Source organism: Eptatretus burgeri, unplaced genomic scaffold (genome assembly GCF_056783735.1).
Source record: "Eptatretus burgeri isolate ZD-2024b unplaced genomic scaffold, Ebu_testis_v1 Ebu_testis_scaffold_3163, whole genome shotgun sequence".
Classification (NCBI taxonomy): domain Eukaryota; kingdom Metazoa; phylum Chordata; class Myxini; order Myxiniformes; family Myxinidae; genus Eptatretus; species Eptatretus burgeri.
The window spans coordinates 113557-126697 of NW_028225111.1; the positions used below are offsets into that span (position 1 = coordinate 113557).

General features: G+C 47.5%; 1 long non-coding RNA gene across 1 annotated transcript; it reads right to left on the reverse strand.

The window, feature by feature from the left end:
• Positions 1-8457: 8457 nt before the first annotated feature.
• LOC147006579 (uncharacterized) lies at positions 8458-12272 on the reverse strand. Its single transcript, XR_015054738.1, has 3 exons — positions 12152-12272; positions 11919-11994; positions 8458-8586 (listed from the first exon to the last, which is right to left on the reverse strand). It is a non-coding gene; the product is annotated as an uncharacterized LOC147006579 (long non-coding RNA).
• Positions 12273-13141: the final 869 nt, after the last annotated feature.

The window sequence follows — 13141 nt, forward strand, 5'->3', positions numbered from 1 at the left end:
TTTCCTTCCTGAAAGTCCCTGTAATGTCCATCTTGTTTACCCTGTGTATCCTGACCCATCCCTCTCCCTTCCACAGATCTCATAATGTCTGTTCCACATTGTATTTTCATTCCCTCTACCCCTTGATTGTCTCCTGCTCCCCTTGTTGGACGTTCTGTGTGTTCGCTCTCAGACGAGTCTCAACAGTGTATACAAAAAAAAACACTTCACCCAAATACCCAGTTTACATTCATGCAATCAGACAGTGTTCTCTTCATTTGCATGCAAAATCTGGGGCCGCGAGTTTTCACGGCTTTGAAGTAAAGGACGGACACACACACACACACACACACACACACACACACACACACACACACACACACACACACACACACACACACACACACACACACACCTACATATATAATAAATGTTGGTGTGTGTGTTTGTCTCCTCAATAACTCTAAAAAAAAAGAAACTTGGCAGCCTGAAACTTTACAAACATACGAAGGGAACTCCAATGGAGTGTACGAGTGAAAACTGTGTGTTTGGGTTGATTTAAACACCCCTATTGAAGATAATTAAACGACCTTATTTAATTATCCTTTATCAAGGCTCATCCTTGATCACCTCACTGTCCCTCACTGGAGTTTTAATTCACCATTTTTTTTTGGCCTGCTCAGCAATGCTTTCACTTGCAACAGGCCCCAACAATTTATTAACGATAAAGTTATTTTTTCATTTTCCTCACTCATACCACCGAATGCCTGATCATCATACCTACCAATCACTGGATACATTGCGGTGCTTATAAACGCCTGGAGATGCCAGCGTTTATGGCTTTATTTCATTTCCGCAGATGCCATAACCTCTAGAATGTCTTAATCTGAGACGAATTTCAAACTTTGAACTTTTTTATGATGACTTCAGCATTTGTCCTGACTGTGGAAAAAAAAACAGTGTTCATTTGTCCAATTCGGACATTGCTTGACATTCCGGGAATCTCCATGTGCATGTTTCTATGACCGATCACTAATCGCTTGCCAAGCCAGCCATTCCTTATCAACCGTTTCCTTGGAGTGCTTTCTTGGGTGCTTAAGCCACTTGGCGAGCACTCTGAAATATTCGCACTGTCAATTAATATATCGATCGACTTGAACAAAGTTCAGGGCCCACTCGCCTACATTTGGCTCTGTATTGTCATGTGGTATGCCAGGCGGTGCTTGCTCGCTGAAAATGTGCAATTGTATTTTCGACTACGTTTACCCTTTTTGTATGATCTTCTTTCATTATACGATATGTCATTTTTACATGCATAGATAAAAAGAATAGGAAAATATTTATTTTCAAAAAAAATATTTATCTTGAAGAGAATAGGAGAAAATTTATCCCTCCCTTTTCCCACAAAGGAATTTTCGCAGGGTGTATATTAAAGTGAACGTGTACATAATAACTTACAAAAAAGAATGAAAAAAGATCTCGGGAATTTCACCGGCGGCCTCCCAACTAATTAATTACTTATACAGCAATTCATTCTTCCAAGCTGATTTTTGTCACCTCAAATGTTTATTTACTTCACATAATATGAGAAGTACATGTCCATCCGTTTGTTTATAAGCCTTGAATAAGCAAGAAAAGGACTTCAAGGAGGGTTAACGTCCCAAAATTTCAAAGGCAGGCCAATTTATCAGCGTTTGCTGTCCTTCGGACAGATGTAAAACTGTACGGCCTGTCTGTCTGCATGACTACGGCATTGAACGAAATTGGGTACACTCAAACAGTACGTACCATTTATAAAGAGATTATAACAAGAGCTTCCCTCGAGGGATGAGACTTGCACTGCGACTGCCACGATGTGTAACCACTATCACGGAATTAGAACTCTCCGAGGCGGTAATAAAGGCAATTTATGAAATAAAGTGGTTATTAAATAAAGGCACATTTTAGTTGTAATTAAAATAAAGCCTATTCTATGGCGCTGCCTTCCCTTCCCCTCCTGTCACACTTGCATCCTCCAAAACCGTCTCCACACTCACAATTCTACAGGGAGTGTTCGTGCCTTAATTTACTTGCAAGTAAAATGTGGCAAACTCCAAAAACGTTTCACCAGAATCTAATTTCAAATTCTAAGCTGCAAAACGAAGCTCAGCAAGAGGTCCGACAGCTTAAAAAGTGTTAATTTGACAAAAAAAAAAAGTGTCTCCAGACGTCTCCATGCAATTTTTAGTATGACCAGGCATATCTTAAGCACCATTCCAGCCACACAATTACTGAAAAACCATTGATGATACAAACACAACACTTTCCTCAATCTTCTCGGGAAACATTCGTCTCTCCAACTGATGCAGGCAAATGGTCCAAACCCAGCTCACGTTCCTTGTTAGTGGGCAAACCATCAAATGCTGAGTAAATCGAAAAATTCTCAAAATATTCAGGTTTCGACACTTATTTAGTCCACAATTCCCATTCTCAAATGTGAAATCATACTTTAATTATATAGTTCAATTTGTCTGTGAGAGGAGATCGTGTTTCCAAGGCAAGTGAATCGGCCGAATCAAAATGGCGGATGGCTAAGAACCCTGTGAGGAAAAGATGAGCTGACCAAGGATAAGCCTTTCATGGAGGTAAGTTGTGAATTATCTAGGAAAGGTGTGTTTCACTTCACCCATATACCGAATTTACTTTCATGCACTCCAACGGTGTTACCTTAAAATGCATGCAAAGTTTGAGGCCGATAGGTTCCATGGTTTTGAAGTCACAGACACAGACACAGACACAGACACACACACCTATATTTATAATAAGCTAGACAACACTTGAACCTGTTGGGTTCCCGTTGTGACAGCGGTTGATGAAAAAAATCATTTTAAGAAAACAAAAAAGATAGCTCCAGCGAACTATATCACTGAGATTGTTTGCATTGCTCAAATTCTCTGGAAGAGTACTTGACTGAATCTGGAATTGATTTTTCTATAATTTTTTTCGTTGCCCAATTTGAACGAAACTGGACACTGCACACCGCAGGTGAATGGTGAGTAAGGTGGCCCGAAAAGTTTTGCGCTCTCGTGCACCGTTTTGGCTGTATTTTGGGAACATATATATATATATATATATATATATATATATATATATATATATATATATATATATATATATATATATATATATTGTTACGGTTCTCGGAACCGTATGCATACAACATACAGGTGTCCCAAGTCAGTTATTCCATTGGTATATGTGCAGATAGATCCCTTCCTTGTGTGTAGTGGGGAAAACACGGGGGTGTGTTGCAATGGGCTTTTAGTTCGGTTAATAAATCATTTTCTCCCCTTTTATTTGATTTCCCCTTTTATTTGAACCACGGTACCTTCATCTCGCTTTCCTCGCACCCTCGCCTCGCTTACCACAACGTGACGAGCGCCAACCCAGAGACTCGTTTTCCGAGTCAGAATCCTGACGTTCGCTGTGGCAGTTACATCTCGGCTTCCACCTTCCCAAACCCAGACACATGGTGTGGGCGGACCTTGCCGGCCTCTGGTGAGACCCCGCCCAGGAAGGCGGACCGCATGAAGGCCTGGTCCAATAAGGATGAACGATGACGTCGGATTCGCCATGGCTCCACCCCTCCGTGATCTATAAAGTACGGGACAATCCTCAGAGTTGAGTTGGATGCGAGGGAAGGTTGTCGTTGGATTTGAAAGGTCACGGTTGGTTTTTTAAAAGGAGAAGTCGGAGTTTGTAGATGCGAAGTACCTCGACCAAGCCTCTGTCTGGTCCTGCTACTGCTGATCCCCGCCTTGGAATCTGCTCTTCTCCACTCGAGCTCCTTCACAAACATGATCTCCACACGTGCGGCTGTGGACCAAACTACACAACCTTTGCCGGGTGCCACACCACGGAGCATCCCTTTCCCCAGAACGTTCAGGTACCCTAAACTGTGACGTCAACTCCCTCCCACCCTGGCTGCAGAAGACCCTTTTCTTTTCTTTGGGTTTATTTTGTCCGAGTGTGTGTCTGAGTGTGTTGGGGTCTGTCCATTAGATAAGCCGGCATAAGATCTTCATTGCTGTAATTATTGCTTTTATTATTGTTGATGAACACCCTGGTATCCCCAAGGCTTGAGGAACATGTTTGTGATATTTCATCTCGATCTATCCAGCCATTCTGGAGAAGATTTTTAAAGGTTTTCAGGTAAATCCAATCAATGTGGCTGCCAAACCACGCAATCGATGACGTCATAGGTGGGAAACTTTTGTTCCTCATAGATCGGTGGTCATACCTGTGAAGTTTCTCCTCAATCTGTTCAGCCATTTCCGAGAAGAGGATTTTTGAAAGTTTAAACATGTGTGTGTGTATATATATATATATATTTGCTGAACCACCTGAACGATGATGTCATAAATATTCTTCTGTTGACCAATTTATCCCTTGATGACCCTCAAAATTTTTCATACTGATCGCAGGTAGCGTTATGCAATTATGACGTCAGAAGAAGGCATTTTTGACATTAAAAAAAAATCACACTTCTTCTCCATGTGAAGAACTTGACAGGTGCCAAGTTTCAATTCTTTCCAATGGAGTGGCTTCCGAGATACAGAGGTCCAATGTTTCTCCTTTTTTTTCCAACATCGCTGTCACACCACAAGGCAGATGACATTATATTTTATCATTCAACCATTCCACATGGTAGTTGAACTGATGATGAAAATTTCGAATCAATCCCACAAAGGGGTTCCAGAGGAAAGGAAAGAACAAAATGCAGACATGTATCTTCTTCTTCTTCTTCTTTCGGCTGCTCCCGTTAGGGGTCGCCACAGCGGATCATCCGTTATGATCCGCATAGTGATTTGGCACATGTTTTACGCCGGATGCCCTTCCTGACGCAACCCTGGTCGCCTCTTACGACACAAGGATAAAATGCAGACATGTATGTACGTACATAATACGTATGCAAGTATGCACGTACGTATGCACATACAGGACCGATCGCTGAGCAATGCTTTTCGCTTTGTAAGGGTGGGCTAACCAGAAAGGCAGTCTGGAGAATGCACACCTCTGCGAGGCTGAACAGTTTACATTTTGTTTCCAACTCATAGGCTGGATCACAATCTGAATTTTCACCAAAATCAAATCAATTCATCCTTGTCACACACCCAACCTGTCAACCAAGGTTTATCCGAACCCATCCATAACCTTCTGAGATATCCTGCTCACAGACAGACAGACGTGAAAACATAACCTCCATCCACCTTCAGTGGCTGAGGTAACTAGTTGTGAGAATTTCAAACAGGAAAGGTTACCTTGTCATATTCAGTGATGTCTCATTTTTTTCTGCTTTTTCCTTCATTTTTCTCTGCTGGGCAACCGATTGCACCCTGTTTCCATGTACCAGATGTGTTCTGGAATCCAGTTCTGCTTGGTTCCTCTGCAGAGATGGTGCCGCCTGATACCTCCTTCTGGGCACAGGTAGATGGGTTTGTTGCCCCCGGGCAGCCAGTGCCGCAATTTGCCCATGGGCAGCCGGTGCGGCAAGTTCCCAATGTGCAGACGGTGCACCAACTTGCCCCCGGAAAGCCGGTGCCGCAAGATGCCCCCGTGCAGCTGGTGCGCCAAGATGCCCCCGTGCAGCTGGTGCGCCAAGTTGCCCCCGGGCAGCTGGTGCAGGAATTTGCCTCCGAGCAGCTGGTGAGGAAATTTGCCCCTGGGCAGTCGGTGCGGCAAGTTGTCCCCGGGATGCCGGTGCAGGAATTTGCCCCCGGGCAGCTGGTGCAGGAATTTGCCTCCGAGCAGCTGGTGAGGAAATTTGACCCTGGGCAGCCGATGCGGCAAGTTGCCCCTGGGCAGCTGGTGCAGGAAGTTGTCCCCGAGCAGCCGGTGAGGCAAGGTGCCACTAGGCAGCCTGTGTGGCAAGTTGTCCCCGGGATGCCGGTGCAGCAAGACGTCCCCGGGTAGCTGGTGCACGAAGTTGCTCCCGGGCAGCAGGTGCGGCAAGTTGCCCCTGGGCAGCTGTTGCAGCAAGTTGCCCCTGGGCAGCAGGTGCAGGAATTTGTCTCCGTGCAGCTGGTGAGGCCATTTGCCCCTGGGCAGCCGGTGCAGCAAGTTGCCCCTGGGCAGCCGGTGCAGGAATTTGTCTCCGAGCAGCCGGTGAGGAAATTTTCCTCTGGGCAGCCGGTGCAGCAAGATGTCCCTGGGTAGCTGGTGCACGAAGTTGCTCCCTGGCAGCAGGTGCGGCAAGTTGCCCCTGGGCAGCTGTTGCAGCAAGTTGCCCCTGGGCAGCAGGTGCAGGAATTTGTCTCCGTGCAGCTGGTGAGGACATTTGCCCCTGGGCAGCCGGTGCAGCAAGTTTCCCCTGGGCAGCCGGTGCGGCAAGTTGCCCCTGGGAAGTCGGTGCAGGAATTTGTCTCCGGGCAGCAGGTGCGGAAAGTTGCCCCTGAGCAGCAGGGGCGGCAAGTTGCCCCTGGGCAGCTGTTGCAGCAAGTTGCCCCTGGGCAGCAGGTGCAGGAATTTGCCTCCGTACAGCTGGTGAGGACATTTGCCCCTGGGCAGCCGGTGCAGCAAGTTGCCCCTGGGCAGCCGGTGCGGCAAGATGCCCCTGTGCAGCTGGTGCAGGAAGTTGTCCCCGTGCAGCTGGTGAGGACATTTGCCCCTGGGAAGCCGGTGTAGCAAGTTGCCCCTGGGCAGCCGGTGCGGCAAGTTGCCCCTGGGAAGCCAGTGCAGGAATTTGTCTCCAGGCAACAGGTGCGGCAAGTTGCCCCTGGGCAGCAGGTGCGGCAAGTTGCCCCTGGGCAGCTGTTGCAGCAAGTTGCCCCTGGGCAGCTGTTGCAGCAAGTTGCCCCTGGGCAGCTGTTGCAGCAAGTTGCCCCTGGGCAGCTGTTGCAGCAAGTTGCCCCTGGGCAGCAGGTGCAGGAATTTGCCTCCGTGCAGCTGGTGAGGACATTTGCCCCTGGGCAGCCGGTGCGGCAAGTTGCCCCTGGGCAGCCGGTGCGGCAAGATGCCCCTGTGCAGCTGGTGCAGGAAGTTGTGCCCGTGCAGCTGGTGAGGACATTTGCCCCTGGGCAGCCGGTGCGGCAAGTTGCCCCTGGGCAGCCGGTGCGGCAAGTTGCCCCTGGGCAGCCGGTGCGGCAAGTTGCCCCTGGGAAGCCAGTGCAGGTATTTGCCCCTGGGCAGCAAGTCCGGCAAGTTGCCCCTGGGCAACTGTTGCAGAAAGTTGCCCCTGGGCAGCAGGTGCAGGAATTTGCCTCCGTGCAGCTGGTGAGGACATTTGCCCCTGGGCAGCCGGTGCAGCAAGTTGCCCCTGGGCAGCCGGTGCGGCAAGATGCCCCTGTGCAGCTGGTGCAGGAAGTTGTCTCCGAGCAGCCGGTGAGGCAATTTGCCTCTGGGCAGCTGGTACAGCAAGTTGCCACTGGGCAGCCTGTGTGGCAAGTTGTCCCCGGGCAGCAGGTGCGGCAAGTTGCCCCTGGGCAGCTGTTGCGGCAAGTTGCCCCTGGGCAGCTGTTGCAGGAATTTGCCTCCGTGCAGCTGGTGAGGACATTTGCCCCTGGGCAGCCGGTGCAGCAAGCTGCCCCTGGGAAGCCAGTGTAGGAATTTGTCTCCGAACAGCCGGTGAGGCAATTTTCCTCCGGGCAGCCGATACAGCAAGTTTCCACTGGGCAGCCTGTGTGGAAAGTTGTCCCCGGGATGCCGCTGCAGCAAGATGTCCCTGGGTAGCTGGTGCACGAAGTTGCTCCCGGGCAGCAGGTGCGGCAAGTTGCCCCTGGGCAGCTGTTGCAGCAAGTTGCCCCTGGGAAGCCAGTGCAGGAATTTGTCTCCGAGCAGCCGGTGAGGCAATTTGCCTCTGGGCAGCCGGTACAGCAAGTTGCCCCTGGGCAGCTGTTGCAGCAAGTTGCCCCTGGGCAGCAGGTGCAGGAATTTGCCTTCGTGCAGCTGGTGAGGACATTTGCCCCTGGGCAGCCGGTGCAGCAAGTTGCCCCTGGGAAGCAAGTGCAGGAATTTGTCTCCGAGCAGCCGGTGAGGCAATTTGCCTCTGGGCAGCCGGTACAGCAAGTTGCCACTGGGCAGCCTGTGTGGCAAGTTGTCCCCGGGATGCCGGTGCAGCAAGATGTCCCCGGGTAGCTGGTGCACGAAGTTGCTCCCAGGCAGCAGGTGCGGCAAGTTGCCCCTGGGCAGCTGTTGCAGCAAGTTGCCCCTGGGCAGCAGGTGCAGGAATTTGTCTCCGTGCAGCTGGTGAGGACATTTGCCCCTGGGCAGCTGGTGCGGCAAGTTGCCCCTGGGAAGCCAGTGCAGGAATTTGTCTCCGAGCAGCCGGTGAGGAAATTTGCCTCTGGGCAGCCGATACAGCAAGTTGCCACTGGGCAGCCTGTGTGGCAAGTTGTCCCCGGGATGCCGGTGCAGCAAGATGTCCCTGGGTAGCTGGTGCACGAAGTTGCTCCCGGGCAGCCGGTGCGGCAAGTTGCACCTGGGCTGCTGGTGCGGCATGTTGCTCCTCTGGAGAAAATACAGCCTACCGGTCTCCGACTGCTGCTGTCCAGAGCCGATTCCAATGTTTGGACCGCTTTGACCTCTTCTGCCTCCTCCGGTCCACTATTGATGGCTGCTGCGTATTCGGTGCTGCAAAGATTGCGATTAATTTTCATTCACATATATGAAGGATTTTCAACAATTCTCAATGGTAAGAATATGAACATGTTCAGATAAGATGAAAATACAATTGGTTTACTTAATTAAATATGAGGTCTTACTTTGTAAAAGTGACACAAGTTCAAGGTTCTCTGCAGCAAGTTCAATCTGGAAGGGCACTCAGTGAAGCGCATCCCTCCACCAGGCTCATTACGTTTTTATCCTTCTGAAAGGCCGGATCTGTATTCGGACCTGAACTGAAATTTAATTGGCTTGTTCTTGTCACCGAACCAACTCATCCACCAAGCTTCATCAGAATTTGTTCTTATCTTTTTGAGATATCGTGCTGTATGTCGTTTTAGCCCAATCACTCAATGGTAAAGAATCACTGAAAAAATTCTCGGATCCGGATTCGGATCTTCACCACAATCAAATCAGTTATTCCTCGTTACATACCCAATCTGCCTACTGCGTTTCGTACAAATCTGTCCACAACTTTTTGAGATATCTTGCTATATGTTGTTTTTGGCCCAACCTCTTCATCGCGAAAATCACTTTAAAAATTCTTGGATCCAGATCGTCACCAAAATCTAATCGTTTCCTCCTTGTCACATACCCAAGTACTCCACCAAATTTCGTCCAAATCCGTCCACATCATTTTGAGATATCTTGTTCACAAACAACCAAACAGACAGACAGGGGTGAAAAAGGACATAACATAACAAAAGGAACAGCAAAAAAAGGAGGAGGTGGGTTGGAACACACCAACAACAGGGCAGAGGGATAAAATAGAGGGAGACTTGGAAGAATAAAGGACCTATGGAAGAACGAGAGCAAGGGGAGGACACCGGGGTGAGCAAGCAGGATACAGGTGCAAACTATCAATCACAGAAGTGGAAGGAAAAACTGGGGAGGAAACAGAAATTGAACAAAAGTAAAAAGAAAGTTTTTTTTTTTAAGTTTTAAGGGTGAGCAGGCCAGTGATGGCATGGTGGGAAACAAGATTAACCTGGAAACCATGAGAGATGTTGACTTGGGTAGGCTAATGAGGGTGGAAATAAAAATCATGGGTATGGATGACGGATGACCTGAGGTGGTGGTGAACAAGTGTCTTGAAGTCCTGCAGGGAAGATTAAGTTTGAACAGACTGAGGACATTTTTTCCATGGAGGGAAAAAAGAGGAAGGAATAGTTTTCAACGATCGACCTGAGAGCTTCCTCACAATTATTACAAGCAAAGTAATGGAATCCATCATGGCTGGTGATGTCAAGTCTTTCTTATTTTTGAAGTATGATATCTGACCATCAGCTTGGATACGACACCAGTCACTCAATGCTGGACGTACTCCTGCTCCTTTCTCAGCAATGGTTGAAGGGCCCAACTCTGAAACAAGAGGTCAGGGAAGAATCCCTGGACACATCTCGGGTATTCAGCCATTTGGTACCCCACTTTTCTTGCCAACCTCTGCCTGTGGCACACAAGGCCGCCTTTATTCCTGAGTTTCTGACTTCCTCCATTCACAATGAGATCAACTGAATCCTCTCCTCTCTCAATGGAGGCAGGAATATAGCAAGGTCGTGAGTTGTGCCCAGTCAAGTTCCGCATCTCTATAAACGCCCTCTCCAACACTCTGGAAACCTTCTTAGTTTTCACACTTTTATGTACAGCACCCTCAACAGCAGCAACATCACTCTCTACTGATCTAAAAATAATGACTCCTGTGGCGAGGTAGTTGATGCGAATCAACTTGCCTTCTCTTCCTGGAAAACAGATCCAATGGAAGGCAATCTCAGAAAATTCTACAAAGCCTGCAACAAGTGTGGTCCACCCTCAGGAGAGTCAGAAAACAGCATCTATCCAACGTCAAGATTGAACTTTCATACTTGTCTCCCTCCTCTGAAACCAGGTGGCATCTTGTTAAGTCTGTTTCTGGTGTATGCTCTCCCTCCATCCCTTCCATCTCTTCAAACGACACCACAACCGACTGCTTGCGAGAAGGCCGAATGCCTCAATTCTGTGTTTGCTTCCAAATCTTGTGTCCCTAACCCCTCTTTCTCTCTGTGCCCACTCTTCACAGTCACACCCAACTGCTACTGGACTCTGTTTTTTGCATCTGTGATGATGGAGAAGTTGGTGTTTACCCTCGACTCTGACTCTGAAACTGGACTGGACAGCAACAGCTCAAGTGTCCTAACAACATGCTCTGCTGCTCTGCTTTTGCACGTCCCCTTTCTGTTCTTTCCATTCTTTCATTTTCCCTTGGTCATCTTTCATCTGCTTGAAAGACAACGATCATTTCATGAACAGAATATAAAAGGCCATCATCTGCAGCTTGGAATACTACTCTCCCAGGAGCTTGGAATACTACTCTCCCAGGAGCTTGGACTACTACTCTCCCAGGAGCTTGGAATACTACTCTCCCAGTAGCTTGGAATACTACTCTCCCAGGAGCTTGGACTACTGCCCCTGCCTCACCTTGCTCAGCTTGACACAGTGATAACCAAGCCCTCCAAGATCATTGGAATCTCCTGTGATGAAGCAGTCCATCGGCTTATCACTTTCGTATCGCAGACAGATCGGTGGCTTCTGTCTTCTACCACCACCTTTCTGACTTTGCATCCTCTGCCCTTGATGGGTTCTATCCAACGTTCCTCCCCCCACCCCCCACCCCCACAAATCGGATCTGTCTCTCCTAGATTCTGTGTATTTCAAAAGTCTCAACATTATAGGAATCTTTTGTGATGAGGCAGATGCAATTGGTAAGAACTGTTGCTCTCACATTGCAGACAAGTCGGTGGCCTCTCTATATTTTCATAATCTCTTCTCTGATATTTCTCACTCTGCTCTTCAACCCTCCCTTACAATACCAGGAAGTAAATGTTCTTCCAATGACCCCTCATGATGAAACTTCCAAAATCCAGGCTGACTGCACACCTCAATCATTTCTTCCTCGCTTCTCCCACATGCGAAACTGCCTTTGGTAGGCCATATTATCCCACTACTCCCTCCAGGACTTCAAAGTAAGTGGTGAACCACCATCTCATTTCACCCCCGTGATAACTCATCATCTTTATTTCCCACGTGAACCATTCTTACCCCAACCCCTAACTGCAGGTTTGTGCACTGCTTCCCCTTCTCTCTTAATGTTTCCTAATTCTCTCTTCCCTTATTTTTGTTCATCCTTTGTTGATTTTGCCCAAGAGTTGCCTTTCTCCTCTCTCATGAGTTCATGCTCTTCATCATCTTGCTCTTCTCTGAGCCTCCATTTTGCAGAAACAATAAGAATGAAAGATATAAAAGAGTACAAAAGGAGGGCTGGTTACCTTCAGCAGCTTTAAAATGTTGGCTTGTGTCGGAACTTGAGGGAGGTTTGTTGAACCACGTATGAAGCAAAATCTCCTTGAAAACATAATTATGGATGTGTCAAAATCAAATCTAAACACGATCAAGAAATGACTCCATCAGTGAACAATAGTATTTTGTTTCACAATAACAGGAGCTCAGAAACACCAGTGTGTGTAAACATGCTTGTTCATCCAAATCATTCATCCCTCACCTTCATAGTGCGTCTTTCCAAAGGATTTTTGTGAATCATCCCTGTCAGAAGGGAGGCCAAGTCTTCACTCACAGCAGGTGGAGGATTATATTCAACCTGGTAGTCTTTCCTGTCGGATCCCTTTCGCTGTAAGAAGCAAAACAAATGCATTTGTGAGAGAATCATCATAATCAAATGCTTCCATCAGCATAATGAGCAAATTCTCAACAATCGTTCACGAATACAATGACCAGGACTTGAGTGACTATCCACACTAATAAGGGTGTGTGTGCGTGTGCGTGTGTGTCAGTGCGTCTCCTCCATAACTCCAAAACCATGAAACCTATCAGCCTGAAACTTCGCAAGCATACTAAGAAAACTCCAAGGAAGTGCATGACTGAGAATTGGGTGTTTGTGTTAATTAAAACACCCCTTTTGAAGATAATTAACGGACTTATTTAATTATATCCTTTGTCAGACGCATCCTCAGTCACCACTCTCCGTGGGGTAGAAAGGCATATCCTCGGTAACCTCGCTGCGGCCTGAAGCCACCATGTATTTTGGCCTGTTCAACCATGCCTTGACTTGGAACAGGCCGCAATGATTTCTTAACGTTAAAGTTTGTGTTTTTTTCACTTTCCTCACTCATATTATCGAATACCTGTTCATCACAGCCACAAATCGCTGGGTATATCCCAATGCTTATAAACACCCAGAGACGGCAGCATTTGTGGCATTATTTAATTTCCACACATGCGATCACCTTGAGAATCTCTTAAACAAAGGAGAAATACAAAATTTAAGCTCCAGAATTGAACTGAGAAGCGGTTCAGACTCCTAAAAAAAGTGTTCATTTCTCCAATTCGGACATATTCAATATTTCGGGCATCTCTGGGAAGTAGGGTGGTTCACAATATAATGGTATAAGTAAAAGTTTTCCAAATTTTGCCAGATCGCATTTTGCCTTGCTCCTATTGACATTTTGAACATCTGTACCAAAATTTGAGCCAA